Here is a 14,164-nt window from a genome sequence, read left to right as displayed (position 1 = left end):
TCAGGGACACACAGCACAATACAAATAGACTTATGTTTAGAAAATAGATTAGTCTGCAATGTTTAGAGAATTGTAAAGGAAATAATATTTACTGGTTCTAGTTGAAATTAATGTTAATATTCTTAAATGTATTGATAGTTTAGGTTGGGAACATTATATCCATCAAAAACATCTTTAAAATGTTTCCCCTAATTTAACAGATAGAAAGAGAATAAAAATAAAGAAAATTGAGTTTGCTTGGAGTTTAGTAGAATATAACGTCCTGTTTCTTAAAGTTTGAAGATTTAAATGTCTTGGGCCCCCAGCTAAGAAATGCAGACTGGTAGGGTCCACTCCAGACTGATTAATGAGAATTTCACTGGAATGGGTAGCTGCTGGTATGTTTAACAAGGTCTCCAGGTATCAGAAGGCAAGTGTGAGCTTTATGCACTGATGGTGAGAGTTTTCTGGAATTGAAACCAAGAGATATGGGAAGTAGCGCTGTCTCTGCCACTAGCTGGTGTGACTAGGACCATAGAAGGTTCTCCTTGTTGAATATATTGAAATGTATGGACTTGCTTCTAGAAGTGGGGAATCAGTAGGTCGCATTGTTGTTCAGTTGCTAAGTCGTGTCCAACTCTTCGTAACCCCATGGACTGCAGCACACTAGGCTTCCCTGTCCCTCACGGTCTCCCAGAGTTTGCCTAAGTTCATGTCCATTGAGTCAGTGAGGCTATCCAACCATCTCCCTCTTCTTCTTTTGCCCTCCATCTTTCCCAGCATCAGGGTCTTTTCCAGTGAGTCGGCTCTTTGCATCAGGTGGCCTAAGTACTAGAGCTTCAGCATCAGTCCTTCCAGTGAGTATTCAGGGTTGATTTCCTTTAGGATTGACCAGTTTGATCCCCTTGCTGTCCAAGGGACTCTCAAGATCTCCAGCACCGCAGTTCGAAAGCAGCAGTTCTTTGGTGCTCAGGTTGCACTGTACCACTTTTCAAAATAGAGAATTGAAGGGTTTAGTTGAGGTGACACAGTCAGTGGCAGAACTGAGAGTACAAACCAAGACTGTTGAGTATTTGGTCTGACTTCTGCCCCGCCCCTACTGTATAAGATTCCCTCCAGGAACTCCAGGTTTTTCCTGCTATGGCTCCATGGCTCTCTAAGCATTTGATTTTCCCACTGATGTCTTGTCTCTGCTTTGGAGTGACACGTAATCTGCCCCCGTTAAGGAAGCCCAGGGGAACTGCTGTAAGGTGTCTTAGGGCCTCTCTTTAAAGGTGTGAATTGCCTGTGGCTAGTAAGTAGTTTCTCATGCTTGTTTTCACCTGCTGCTGCTGCTAAGTCACTTCAGTCGTATCCGACTCTGTTTTCCCCTAGAAGAATGCTATTCCCTATAGAATTTTCTAACCTTCCTGTTAGAGCACAAGAGGAAAAGGCTTTATTTTTCCTCTTGACACAGTGGTGTCAGATGTGCTCTGATAAAGCCAGAAGCAGGTCTGGACTTAGTTACTGCTTGATTTTTCAGATCTTGAGCTTGTCATTTAACTCGAATATATTTAAGAGGTTAAAAAAAAATCACTTAACAAGAAACAAAAGTAAAAATGTCATCATGGAAGTTCTCATTTTAAGCCGGTAGGAAAAAAACTTTGACCTCTTCGGAACTAAATTCAGGACCTGGAGAAGGGTCACTTTGCGTCTCTCTTGTTTAATCATGGTTTTCTGTAATTTCCTGTTGGCAAAAACGTGGAAAAATGAGTAGAAATAACTTACTGAATACAAGACTCAGGTGACCGGAGAATAACCATAACCCAGGTCAAAAAATAGAACATTGCTAGGACATGACTGAGCGACTTCACTTTCATGGATTGGAGAAGGAAATGGCAACCCACTCCAGTGTTCTTGGAGAAACCCAGGGACGGGGGAGCCTGGTGGGCTGCCGTCTATGGGGTCACACAGAGTCGGACATGACTGAAGCGACTTAGCAGCAGCAGCAGCAGGGCTTCCCAGGTGGCTCAGTGGTAAAGAATCTGCCTGCCAGTGCAGGCTACATGGGTTCCATCCCTGGGTCAGAAAAATCCCCTGGAGAAGAAAATGGCAACCCACTCCAGTATGGTTGCCTGGAGACTCCCATGGACAAAGGAGCCTGGCAGACTATAGTCCACGGGGTCGCAAATATTGGAACATGACTTCTGCTTTTGAGACTTATTCATATATTCGAACATGACTTCTGTTTTTGAGACTTATTCATACATTCGAACATGACTTCTGTTTTTGAGACTTATTCGTACCCTTGCATGTAGATATACTACTCTCATTTTCATTGCTGTAGAATATTCTAGTTTATAAATTTATCACTTTTGTCTATTCTTCTTTGTAGACACTTACAGCTGTCTCCAGTTTTGGAGTCACGGAGAGTAAAGCTCTCAACATTTTTTGTCATGGCCCTTGGAGCTTAAGCACGTACATTTTGTTTGGGTACTTTCCTAGGAATTATGGGTCTGTTTAAAGTTCTGTTAATTTACTCTCCCACCAGCAGTCCATGGGGGGTTTCTTTATTCCACCTTATCACCCATGTTTGTCTTTCATTTCAGCTATTTGTTTTATTGTAATTTTACTTTGTATTTTTCTGATGTCTAATGAGGTTGACAGCTTTTCTATGTTCAGTAATCACCTGGGTAACCTTTTTGTGAAGTATTCATTCAAGTCTTTAACCCATTTTCTTTATAGGATTGTCTGCCTTTTAATTAATGGAACTTCTTTGTATGTTCTAGAAATAAGCCCTTTGTCAGTTATAGGTGTTGGAAATACCTTTTCCATGTATGTGGCTTACATTTTTACTCTCTGAAAAGCCTCTTTCTCTCTTTTGGCTACTCTTCACGTCATGTGGGCCCTTCATTCCCCAGCCAGGAGTGGAACCTGTGCTCCACGTGGGCCCTTCATTCCCCAGCCAGGAGTGGAACCTCTGCTCCATGTGGGCCCTTCATTCCCCAGCCAGGAGTGGAACCTCTGCTCCATGTGGGCCCTTCATTCCCCAGCCAGGAGTGGAACCTGTGCTCCCTGCTGTGGCAGTGCGGTGCCCTGGTCCTTAATTTTAAGGTAGTCCAGTTTGTCACTTTTTCTTCTTTTGATTGGTGCTTTTTGTGTTTCGATTAAAAAATCTTCCGCTATCTTAAAAAAGAAGTTCTGAGATTGAAACCTAAATCTACAGCACAGTTTGTCCCAAATCTGTTGATGTAACATGGTTTTAGTACAATATTCAGGAATCAAATGGTCTTTTGCTTGAGAATGGAGACATATGAAATTTGCCAGGTGTTTGTTTCACCGTAGGCAGGTCGACTTCCTCATTCTCTTTCAAAGCACAAATTTGATGTTCTTCTGCTCTGAAGCTTTTAGTGGCTTCCTTTTGCCTGAAGGCTACAGAACAAATTGTTTAGCAGGTCATTCGAGGCCATTCACACTCTGGCCCCAATCTACTGTTTCAGCCTTCTTTTCCACCTTGCCCCAAATGTACCCATAGAAAATTCTTGTCCCAGTTCAAGCACACAACACATTTTCATGCTCACAGATTACGGTGTGGTAGCTCACACCACCTTATCTGCTTAAACTGACCTTCTTTTTCTGAGGAGATTCTGTTTGTCTTCTGAGGCCCAAATTGATCCAGCACTTCCCAAAGAGGAATAGTAATTAGTGTTTAAGAATATGGACTCTGGAACCATCTCGCTGGAATCAAAGCCTGAAGTTTTCTTATCTGTGAAATGGGTAGAATGACAGCACTCACTCCCATGGTTGACGTGAGAATTAAAGGATGTGTAGAGGTTCCCAGGTGGCGCTAGTGGTAAAGAACCTGCCTGCCAGCGCTGATGATATAAGAGAAGTGTGTTCAGTCCCTGGGTCAGGAAGATCCCCTGGAGGAGGGCGTGGCAGCCCACTCCAGTAGTCTTGCCTGGAGAATCCCGTGGACAGAGGAGCCTGGTAGGCTACAGTCCATAGGGTTGCAAAAGAGTTGGATGTGACTGAAGTGGCTGAGTACACACAGTGAGTGGAATAGTGCTGAAGAATCTGCCTACTAATACAAGAGATATGGGTTCAATCCCTGGGTCGGGAAGATCCCCTGGAGGAGGAAATGGCAACCCACTCCAGTACTCTTGCCTGGAGAATCCTGTGGACAGAGGAGCCTGGTAGGCTACAGTGCATGGGGTCGCAAAGAGTGGGACACGACTGAGCGCGCACTGTAAATACTATATGAGTTAGCTGTTGTTATCCTCTGCTCTCCCAGGGAGGGAAAAAATCAATTTTCTACTTTCTTTGCCCCCATGATAGTTTCTTTTTATCATACTAAATCTTATCCATTCATCTGTCAGTGGACATTTAGGTGGTTGCCTTGTCTTGGCTGTTGTAAACAGTGCTGCAATGAACACTGGTGTACATATTTCCTTTTAAACCATTATTTTCTCCAGATACACACCCAGGAGTGGGATTGCAGTATCGTATGGTAGCTCTATTTTTAGTTTTTAAAGGAACTTCCATACTTTTCTCCATAGTGGCTGTACCAATTTGCACTCCCACCAACAGTATGTAAGGGTTGCCTTTTCTCTTCAATCTGTCTAGCATTTATTATTTGTCAACTTTCTGATGATGGCCATTCTGACCTGTATGACGTGATTCATCTTCTGTAATAATTAGCAACACTGAGCATCTTTTCATGTGCCTGTTGTCTTCCTGTATGTCTTCTTTGAAGAAATGTCTATTTAGGCAGACCACCTGTCCTGCCTCTTGAGAAATCTGTATGCAGGTCAGGAAGCAACAGTTAGAACTGGACATGGAACAACAGACTGGTTCCAAATAGGAAAAGGAGCACGTCAAGGCTGTATATTGTTACCCTGCTTATTTAACTTCTATGCAGAGTACATCATGAGAAACGCTGGACTGGAAGAAACACAAGCTGGAATCAAGATTGCCGGGAGAAATATCAATAACCTCAGATATGCAGATGACACCACCCTTATGGCAGAAAGTGAAGAGGAGCTAAAAAGCCTCTTGATGCAATTGAAAGAGGAGAGCGAAAAAGTTGGCTTAAAGCTCGACATTCAGAAAATGAAGATCATGGCATCCGGTCCCATCACTTCATGGGAAATAGACGGGGAAACAGTGGAAACAGTGTCAAACTTTATTTTTGGGGGCTCCAAAATCACTACAGATGGTGATTGCAGCCATGAAATTAAAAGACACTTACTCCTTGGAAGAAAAGTTATGAGCAACCTAGATAGTATATTCAAAAGCAGAGACATTACTTTGCCGACTAAGGTCCGTCTAGTCAAGGCTATGGTTTTTCCAGTGGTCATGTATGGATGTGAGAGTTGGACTGTGAAGAAGGCTGAGCGCTGAAGAATTGATGCTTTTGAACTGTGGTGTTGGAGAAGACTCTTGAGAGTCCCTTGGACTGCAAGGAGATCCAACCAGTCCATTCTGAAGGAGATCAACCCTGGGATTTCTTTGGAAGGAATGATGCTAAAGCTGAAGCTCCAGTACTTTGGCCACCTCATGCGAAGAGTTGACTCATTGGAAAAGACTCTGATGCTGGGAGGGACTGGGGGCAGGAGGAGAAGGGGACGACAGAGGATGAGATGGCTGGATGGCATCACAGACTTGATGGACGTGAGTCTGAGTGAACTCTGGGAGTTGGTGATGGACAGGGAGGCCTGGCGTGCTGCGATTCATGGGGTCAGAAAGAGTCCGACACGACTGAGTGACTGAACTTAACTGAACCACCATTATGGCAGAAAGTGAAGAGGAACTGAAAAGCCTCTTGATGAAAGTGAAAGTGGAGAGCGAAAAAGTTGGCTTAAAGCTCAACATTCAGAAAACGAAGATCATGGCATTTGGTCCCATCACTTTATGGGAAATAGATGGGGAAACAGTGGAAACAGTGTCAGACTTTATTTCTTGGGGCTCCAAAATCACTGCAGATTGTGACTGCAGCCATGAATTTAAAAGACGCTTACTCCTTGGAAGAAAAGTTATGCCCAACCTAGATAGCACGTTGAAAAGCAGAGACATTACTTTGCCGACTAAGGTCCATCTAGTCAAGGCTATGGTTTTTCCAGTGGTCGTGTATAGATGTGAGAGTTGGACTGTAAAGAAAGCTGAGTGCCGAAGAATTGATGCTTTTGAACTGTGGTGTTGGAGAAGACTCTTGAGAGTCCCTTGGACTGCAAAGAGATCCACCAGTCCATTCTGAAGGAGATCAGCCCTGAGATTTCTTTGGAAGGACTGATGCTGAAGCTGAAACTCCAGTACTTTGGCCACCTCATGCGAAGAGTTGACTCATTGGAAAAGACTCTGATGCTGGGAGGGATTGAGGGCAGGAGGAGCAGAAGACGACAGAGGATGAGATGGCTGGATGGCATCACGGACTCTATGGACCTGAGTCTGAGTGAACTCCAGGAGTTGGTGATGGACAGGGAGGCCTGGCGTGCTGCGATTCGTGGGGTTGCAAAGAGTCGGACACAACTAAGTGACTGAACTGAACTGACCCATTTTTTGATTGGGTTGTTTGTTTTTTGATACTGAGCAGTATGAGCTTTTGTATTGATATATTTTGGAAAACAATCCTTTGTTGCTTGTGTCGTTTGCAAATATTTTCTTCCAGGCCATAGCTTGTCTTCTCATTTTTGAATGGCTTGCTTTCCTGTGCCAAAACTTTTACTTTTAATTGGGTCCCGTTTGTTTATTTTTACTTTTATTTTCATTATGTTGGGAGATGGATCCAAAAAATATTTTTGCCATTTATGTCAAAGAGTATTCTACTTATGTTTTCCTCTAAGAGGTTTACAGTATATGGTCTTACATTTAGGTCTTTCTTCTCCCACTTTGAGTTTATTTTTGAATATGATATTAGAATATGGTCTAATTTCATTCTTCTGATGTAGCTGTCCAGTTTTTCCAGTGTCACTTATTGAAGAGACTGTCTTTTCTCCGTTGTATATTCTTGCATTCTTTATCATGTATTAATTGGCCATAAGTGTGTGGGTTTATTTCTGAGCTTCCTGTCTTGTTTCATCTATCCACTGTACTCTGTGTTGATTACTGTGGCTTTGTTGTTTTGTCAAAGATCATAGGTATCTTTTACACAGTTTTATTGAGATGTAATTGACATAATGAATTGTCTATATTTAAAATGGACAATTTGATAAATGTTGACATATGCATATACCTGTTAAGTCATCATCACTATCAAAACAGTGAATATACCCAGCACCCCGAAAGTTTCCTCCTGCCTGTTGTAATCCTTTCTCTCGTCCGTCTCTATCTCCCCTCTTCAGCAACTACTGATCTGCCTTCTGTCACTGTTCATCTCAAAGTAATGTATTGAGGGTTCATTCCTTTCTATGGCTGGGTAGTAGTTCATGATATGAATTTAGCAGCTTGCCTACCCACCTGTAGATGGACTTCTGGTTTGTTTACCATGAGACAAGGCTAAATAATTGATTATTGAATCAGTTGTAGCAAAACTGTAAAATAAGAGGAACTACACTGGCTCTCTGTGATAATCTTCCCATTTACAGAAAAATTTCAAGGTTAGCAAGAGGTGTTAAGTAAATGCTGGTCCTTAGTTGGCACCTGGAATGTACACTCAGGAGAGCTCCCCAGATTCCTCCTCCATTCCCCAGAGACTGGGACATGTTAGCTGGGTCCTTCTCTGAGAATTGCTTCCAGTGGGGAGGACCATTTTATCCCAGACATTACCTCCTCCAAGGGGCCCCTGAGAGGGGCTGAAAGGTCTTGTGCCCTTGCCTGCAGGTGGAGCAACTCTAAAGAGAAATGGTCCAGCTCCAGAGCTCCCTTCAGGATCACGGTTAGCTGAGACCTTTGTTGCCACTAACTGAGCTGAGCATCTCTCTCTGCCTCATCTCACTTCCTTCACAAGTGTTGTCCTGAGGCCACGGCTATAAACCCCAGCACACAAACCTCTGTCTCAGCATCTGAAATAGGTTGTCAAATGAGTGAGTGAATGAAAGGATGACTGAATCCGCCGTTTGAGATAGAAACACTGCTCTTTTTCTCTGAGCCTGAAAGGATGTTTGTCTTACAACTTTTCAGAGCATTAAAGAAGATCTTACTTTAAATTGTCCTCTGGAAGATGATGAATGTAACTGTATTCACCCCCGGATGTGCTATCAACTGGTCGCCAACCTTGAGAAATGTCACAGTAGTCCACTGGACTCAGAGATGACAAATGGTCCGTGGGGGAAACACTGCAAGGCAGGCTCTGAGTTGACATGTCCTTGTGGTTTGCATCATTCCTCCCACTCTCAACACCCTCACATCAGCCTGCAACCCACAGGGGGCTCAGCAGGGGAAGGTAGCAAGCTGTGGCCGCTTAGCGAGTGGAGGGAAAAGGTGAGGTTGGAGCATAGTGGTCAAGGGGTGACCATCTACCTATTATTTTCTAATGGAAAAGTGTCTACTGACCACTTTGTATGTGGGAGGTCTCAGCACTGAAAGCCCATTTGTCACTTTGATCTGTGTTTTATGAAATCCCCATAGTATGCTTTTGTATTCATAGGAAGTAGCATTTGATAGGGTGGTGGTGTTGGGGGACAGATTTGAGAGAAATAAACATCATCATCCTGGTCAACCTAGGTTGTCAGGAAGAAAAAAAAATCTGAAAAGATATATCAAGTAGGTGAAAGATGGACTATTTGAAGGGTCAGAAAAGACAGGGGATTTCCCCATGTGTAGAAGTCTCTGGGGTTTTTGTTGCAATTACAAGAGGGGCCTAAACTTTCTTCTTGACCTTTCATGGCTCCTGTGACAAATCCGTGGACTTTCCCAGTGCCAGGCCCAGAGGTGAGACCTGACTTGCATTTCCCAGCAGATACGGGATGCCCCATCATGCTGTGTCTGAATTCTCCAAGTACTGTCATTGACTTGGAGTGCTTGGGGAGTTTCTAAACCAGAGCAGCAGCCTCTACAACTAGTTATTTTTCTTTTAATAATTTGTTGATGTGGACCAGTTTTAAAGTCTTTGTTGAATTTGTTGCAGTAATGTTTCTGTTTTATGTTTTGGTCTTTTGGCCACTAGGCATGTGGGATCTTAGCTCCCAGACCAGGGATCAAACCTGCACCCCCTGCAGGTGAAGTCTTAACCGCTGGATCATTAGCAAAGTCCCTATAACTGGTTACTGATTGAGAAAAGGACTTCCTAGGAGCAGCAACAGAGAAGGCAATGGCACCTGACTCCAGTACTCTTGCCTGGAAAATCCATGACGGAGGAGCCTGGTAGGCTGCAGTCCATGTGGTCGCTAAGAGTCGGACACGGCTGAAGCAATTTAGCAGCAGCAGCAGCAGCAGGAGCAGCAAAACTTAGTGGAATAAGGGGGCAGGAGGCAGACAGACCCGAATTTTTCACCTGGATCCTGTCACTAGCAGCCTTGTAGCTCTGAGAAAACTACTTGTCTCTTGGAATCAGCATCCTCATCTGTAAACTGGGGAGAATAATCACAGGATAAGGTGACTGGGAGATCTGAATCAAACAGAATCCAATGTGGCCAACAGGGTAGCACATTGAAGATGCTTCATAAATCTGCAGACCTCAGGGGACTGGGGCTGCATCTCATCCCCATGGGAACCACAGCAAGCGAGATGAACTTGGAAAAGGAAAGGACCAGCTCAGCTTTCGTTCTTAAGGCTTCTGCCTACAACTTAATGTAATCAGACAGATCATTCTGAAAACAGAACCCAAGTAAGAGCCAGTTTCAGAAGGAAATTGTGGTTTGGGGGAATGGACCGCAGAGCAGCCTGCGCCAGCTTCTGGTCTTAGCTCACACATCTCCCAGAACAAGTGACTCCCCTTGGTATCTTTGTGTGTAAACAGGGGGGTTGGATGAGAGCAGTGTTCTGAAGAATCCAAGTATTCACCAGGTGCCTCAGGGTTGTGAGATAATTTCCTTAAGACTTGTTTCAAAAAAATTTCAAAACTCTTTGCCCAGGCTGTGGAACCAGGCTGAAAATGCCTGGGATCTCAGATCTGGCAAATCCAGCTATGTGACTTTGGGCAGGTTGTTGATTCTAAGACTCACCTTCCTCTTTTGTAAATTGGGAACAAAAATAGTATCGTGAATAGAGTTGTTGAGAAGATTAAGGACATTTACACAGGTAAGATAGGGCTTCCCTGGTGGCTCAGTAGAAAAGAATCTGCCTGCTCATGCAGGAGACCTCGGTTCAGTCTCTGGGTCGGGAGGATCCCCTGGAGAAGGAAATGGCAACCCCCTCCAGTTTTCTTGCCTGGAGGATTCCATGGACAGAGGAGACTGGCGGCCTATAGTCCATGGGGTCGCAAGAGTCAGACATGACTTAGCAACTGAACAACACAGGTAAAGTACCTAGAAAAGTGCCTGATAGAGATCAGCCCCCCCAAGAACGCTGGCTGTCACTTTACCAGCTACTAGACATCACTGATCTGTTCATTTGTTACGCAGTGGGAATGGTTTCTGCGTTGGATTCTGGGCTTAGAACAAAATCCAAATGCTTCACCTTGGTCCACAGCAGAGGCGGGCAGATTTTTCTGTAAAGCACCAAGCAGCAAAGATTTCGGACTTTGTGGGTCTTGTGTCCTCTTGCACTCACCTCCTCCCTTGTGTCCAGGAAGCAGCCATAAGTAATATGTCAACCCGTGAACATGGCTGTTGCCAATAAAACTTTATTGTGGGCACCGGAATTTGGCTATCCTACAGTTACAGAGCTATGCCCTGACATAATGTGTTTTTTTTTTTAATTTTTATTTTTACTTTATTTTACTTTACAACACTGTATTGGTTTTGCCATACATTGATAATATGTTTTTTTAATTGAAGTATAGTTGATTTACATTGTTGTGCCAATCTCTGCTGTAACAGCATAATGATTTGTTTTACATATTTTTTTCCTTTTTTAATATTCTTTTCCATTATGATTTATCCCAGGAGACCAGATATAGTTCCCTGTGCTATGCAGTAGGATGTTGTTTATCAGTTCTAAATATAATGCTTTGCACTTACTAACCCCAAATTCCCAGTCCGTCCCTCTCCCCACCCTGCTTGGCAACCATAAGTCAGTTCTCTATATCTGTGAGTCTGTTTCTGTTTTGTAGATAGGTTCATTTGTGCCATGTTTTAGATCCCACTTAGAGGAGCCTGGTAGGCTGCAGTCCGTGGGGTTGCTAAGAGTCGGACGCGACTGAGCGGCTTCTTCACTTTCCCTTTTCACTTGCATGCATTGGAGAAGGAAATGGCAACACACTCCAGTGTTCTTGCCTGGAGACTCCCAGGGACGGGGGAGCCTGTTAGGCTGCCGTCTATGGGGTCGCACAGAGTCAGACACGACTGAAGCGACTTAGCAGCAGCAGCAGCATAAGTGGTATTATATGGTGTCTGTCTTTCTGCCTGACTCAGTATGATACTCTCCAGTTGCATCCATGTTGCTGCAAATGGCACTGTCTTCTTTTTAATGGCCGAGTAGTATTCCATTGTGTGTATGCACCCGTGTGTATCCATGAATCTGCCAGTGGACATTTAGCTTGTTTCCATGTCTTGGCTCTTGTAAATAGTGCTGCTGTGAACATAGGAGTTCATGTATCTTTTCACATCTAATTCTTTTGATGCTTTTCAGCCACTTAAAATTATAAAAACATTCTTAGCTTATGACAGATGCAGTCTGTGGGCCAGATTCTGCTTGTGGGCCATGCTTTGCCGAGCCCTGGTATCCATGACCCTGCTTCTGGGTCTGCCCTGCTCTCCGGCCTCACTTCTGCCCACTTCCTGCCATGTTCGTGAAGGTACTTCATGGTCACCACCCGCTAGGAACGTCGCATTCAGTCAGTGTTGTAGAATGAAGGATAAGTTCACTACCTCAGGATCTTAGTATATTTCTTTTCTTTTCATTTTTGCGCTTTTTAAAAATACTATTTTATATTGGAGTATAGCCGATTAACAGTGTTGTGATGGTTTCAGGTGAACAGTGAAGGGACTCAGCCATACATGTACTTGTATCCATTCGCCCCCAAACTCCCCTCCCATCCAGGCTGCCACATAACATTGAGCAGCGTTCCCTGTACTAGACAGTAGGTCCTTGTTGGTTATCCATTTCGAATAGTGTGTACATGTCCATCCCAAACTCCTTATCTCTTCCCCCATCCTTCCCCCCAGCAAGCATAAGTTTATTCTGAAAGTCTGTGAGTCTCTTCCTATTTTGTATGTAAGTTCATTTTTATAATTTCCTTTTAGATTCTGCATGTAACAGATGCCACATGATATTCTTCTCTGACGTACATCATTCAGTATGACAATCTCTAGGTCCACCGGTATCTTTTCACATACAAGTTAATAATACCTGATCTCACTTACCTTGTAAAATCATTTTGCAGATCAAATGCGAATGTGCTTTTAAAATTATAAACGGTTATACCAATGGAAATCATTAGGGCAGCCTCTTGGACAAATCACAGAATTCAAGCAGCACCCCCACTTTTTACTCTTTTTACTACAGGAGCTAAATTATGGGGCAAATAGGAAAATGACATCAGTATGAATGAGGCCATTTTTATTCCTTTTCCCTCATACTCCCCATAGACAAGAGGAATGGCTAGATCTGTGATTTTACCTTGGCCTTAGCAGAAGTGATTTTGTTATTAGCATGTAGTATTAGGTATTTTATGTTATCCCATTTGACACTCACTCAGGTGGCACTAGTGGTAAAGAACCTGCCTGCCAGTGCAGGAGACTTGAAAGACATTGGTTCAATCTCTGGGTCAGGAAGATCCCCTGGAGGAAATGGCAACCCACTCCAGTATTCTTGCCTGGAGAATCCCATGGACAGAGGAACCTGGCAGGCTAGTCCATGGAGTTGCAAAGAGCTGGTCATGACTTAAGTGATTTAGCATGCACGCATAGTGAGGTGAAAGTGAAAGTTGCTCACTTGTGTCCGACTCTTTGCGACCCCATGTGCATGGAATTCTCCAGGCCAGAATACTGGAGTAGGTAACCTTTCCCATCTCCAGGGGATCTTCCCAACCCAGAGATCAAACCCAGGTCTTCTGTATTGCAGGCAGATTCTTTACCAGCTGAGCCACAAGGGAAGCCCAAGAATACTGGAGTTAGTAGCCCATGCATGCATAAGTATGCTATATGCTTATATGCTATAAAGAATTATTATATGCCCACTTTTAAAGGTGAAATGAGTTTAAGGGACCTAAAAAACTAAAAAGCAGCTGAGGCAGGATCAGAACCTGGCTCTATCTGACTCTGGAATTTGGCCTTCTTCTGTGGTACAATATCAAGTTCCTCTCCACTGCTACAAAGACTTTCCAGATTGTTCCATCAACACAATGACAACCAGCAGGCTACATAAATCTTGGCATCCTTTCGTGGCCAGGAGCAAGCCATCTGGGTTTTACATGTTTATTTCGGCAAAATGATGTATTCTGTTTCTTCCAAAGGAAGATGGCTTTTTGGTTCTCAAACAACTTTCAAAAAAAAAAAAAAAAGGCCTTTTTGCTGATTAAAAGCACAATGATTTTCTGTGGATGTATCGGCAGCCTTCACACATATCACAAAAGGGCAAAGTGAGCTTGGGAATCTCTGAGGCAGAGAACAGCCAAGAACTAGCCACAAGGTGAACCGTAACTTGGTCTTCTGTCAGATATGAACACTAGCTGTTAAGTGCCCGACCCTACCGGGGTAGTCCTAGTGGTGCCAGCGAAACCTGTGTTCATGTTCTGGGTATGAGTTTGCATATATGGCTTATTTTAAAACCTATTAGCTCAACATATTACTTTCCAGGTGGCGCTAGTGATAAAATAATCCACTTGCCAATGCAGGAGATGTTAAGAGATGTGGGTTTGATCCCTGGGTTGGGAAAATCCCCTGGAGGAGGAAATGGCAACCCACTCCAGTGTTCTTGCCTGGGAAATCCCACGAACAGGGGAAATCTGGCGGGCTACAGTCCATGGGGTTGCAAAGAGTTGGACACGACTGAGCATCTGAGCAGAGAAACACAATTATGATTGATATGATGATCATGACTTCAGAAATGGAGTCTGTGGTTTTAATAGTGTGGAACCCAGTTTGAACTGGAATTGCCCTCTCTCTTACCCAAATTCTTTCTCTTTGCATTGTTTCTGGTACCCCTCCTCCAGATGGGTAGTGACGAG

This window comes from Ovis aries, chromosome 15 (assembly GCF_016772045.2).
Source record: "Ovis aries strain OAR_USU_Benz2616 breed Rambouillet chromosome 15, ARS-UI_Ramb_v3.0, whole genome shotgun sequence".
Classification (NCBI taxonomy): Eukaryota; Metazoa; Chordata; class Mammalia; order Artiodactyla; family Bovidae; genus Ovis; species Ovis aries.
This window is presented reverse-complemented; position numbering follows the sequence as displayed.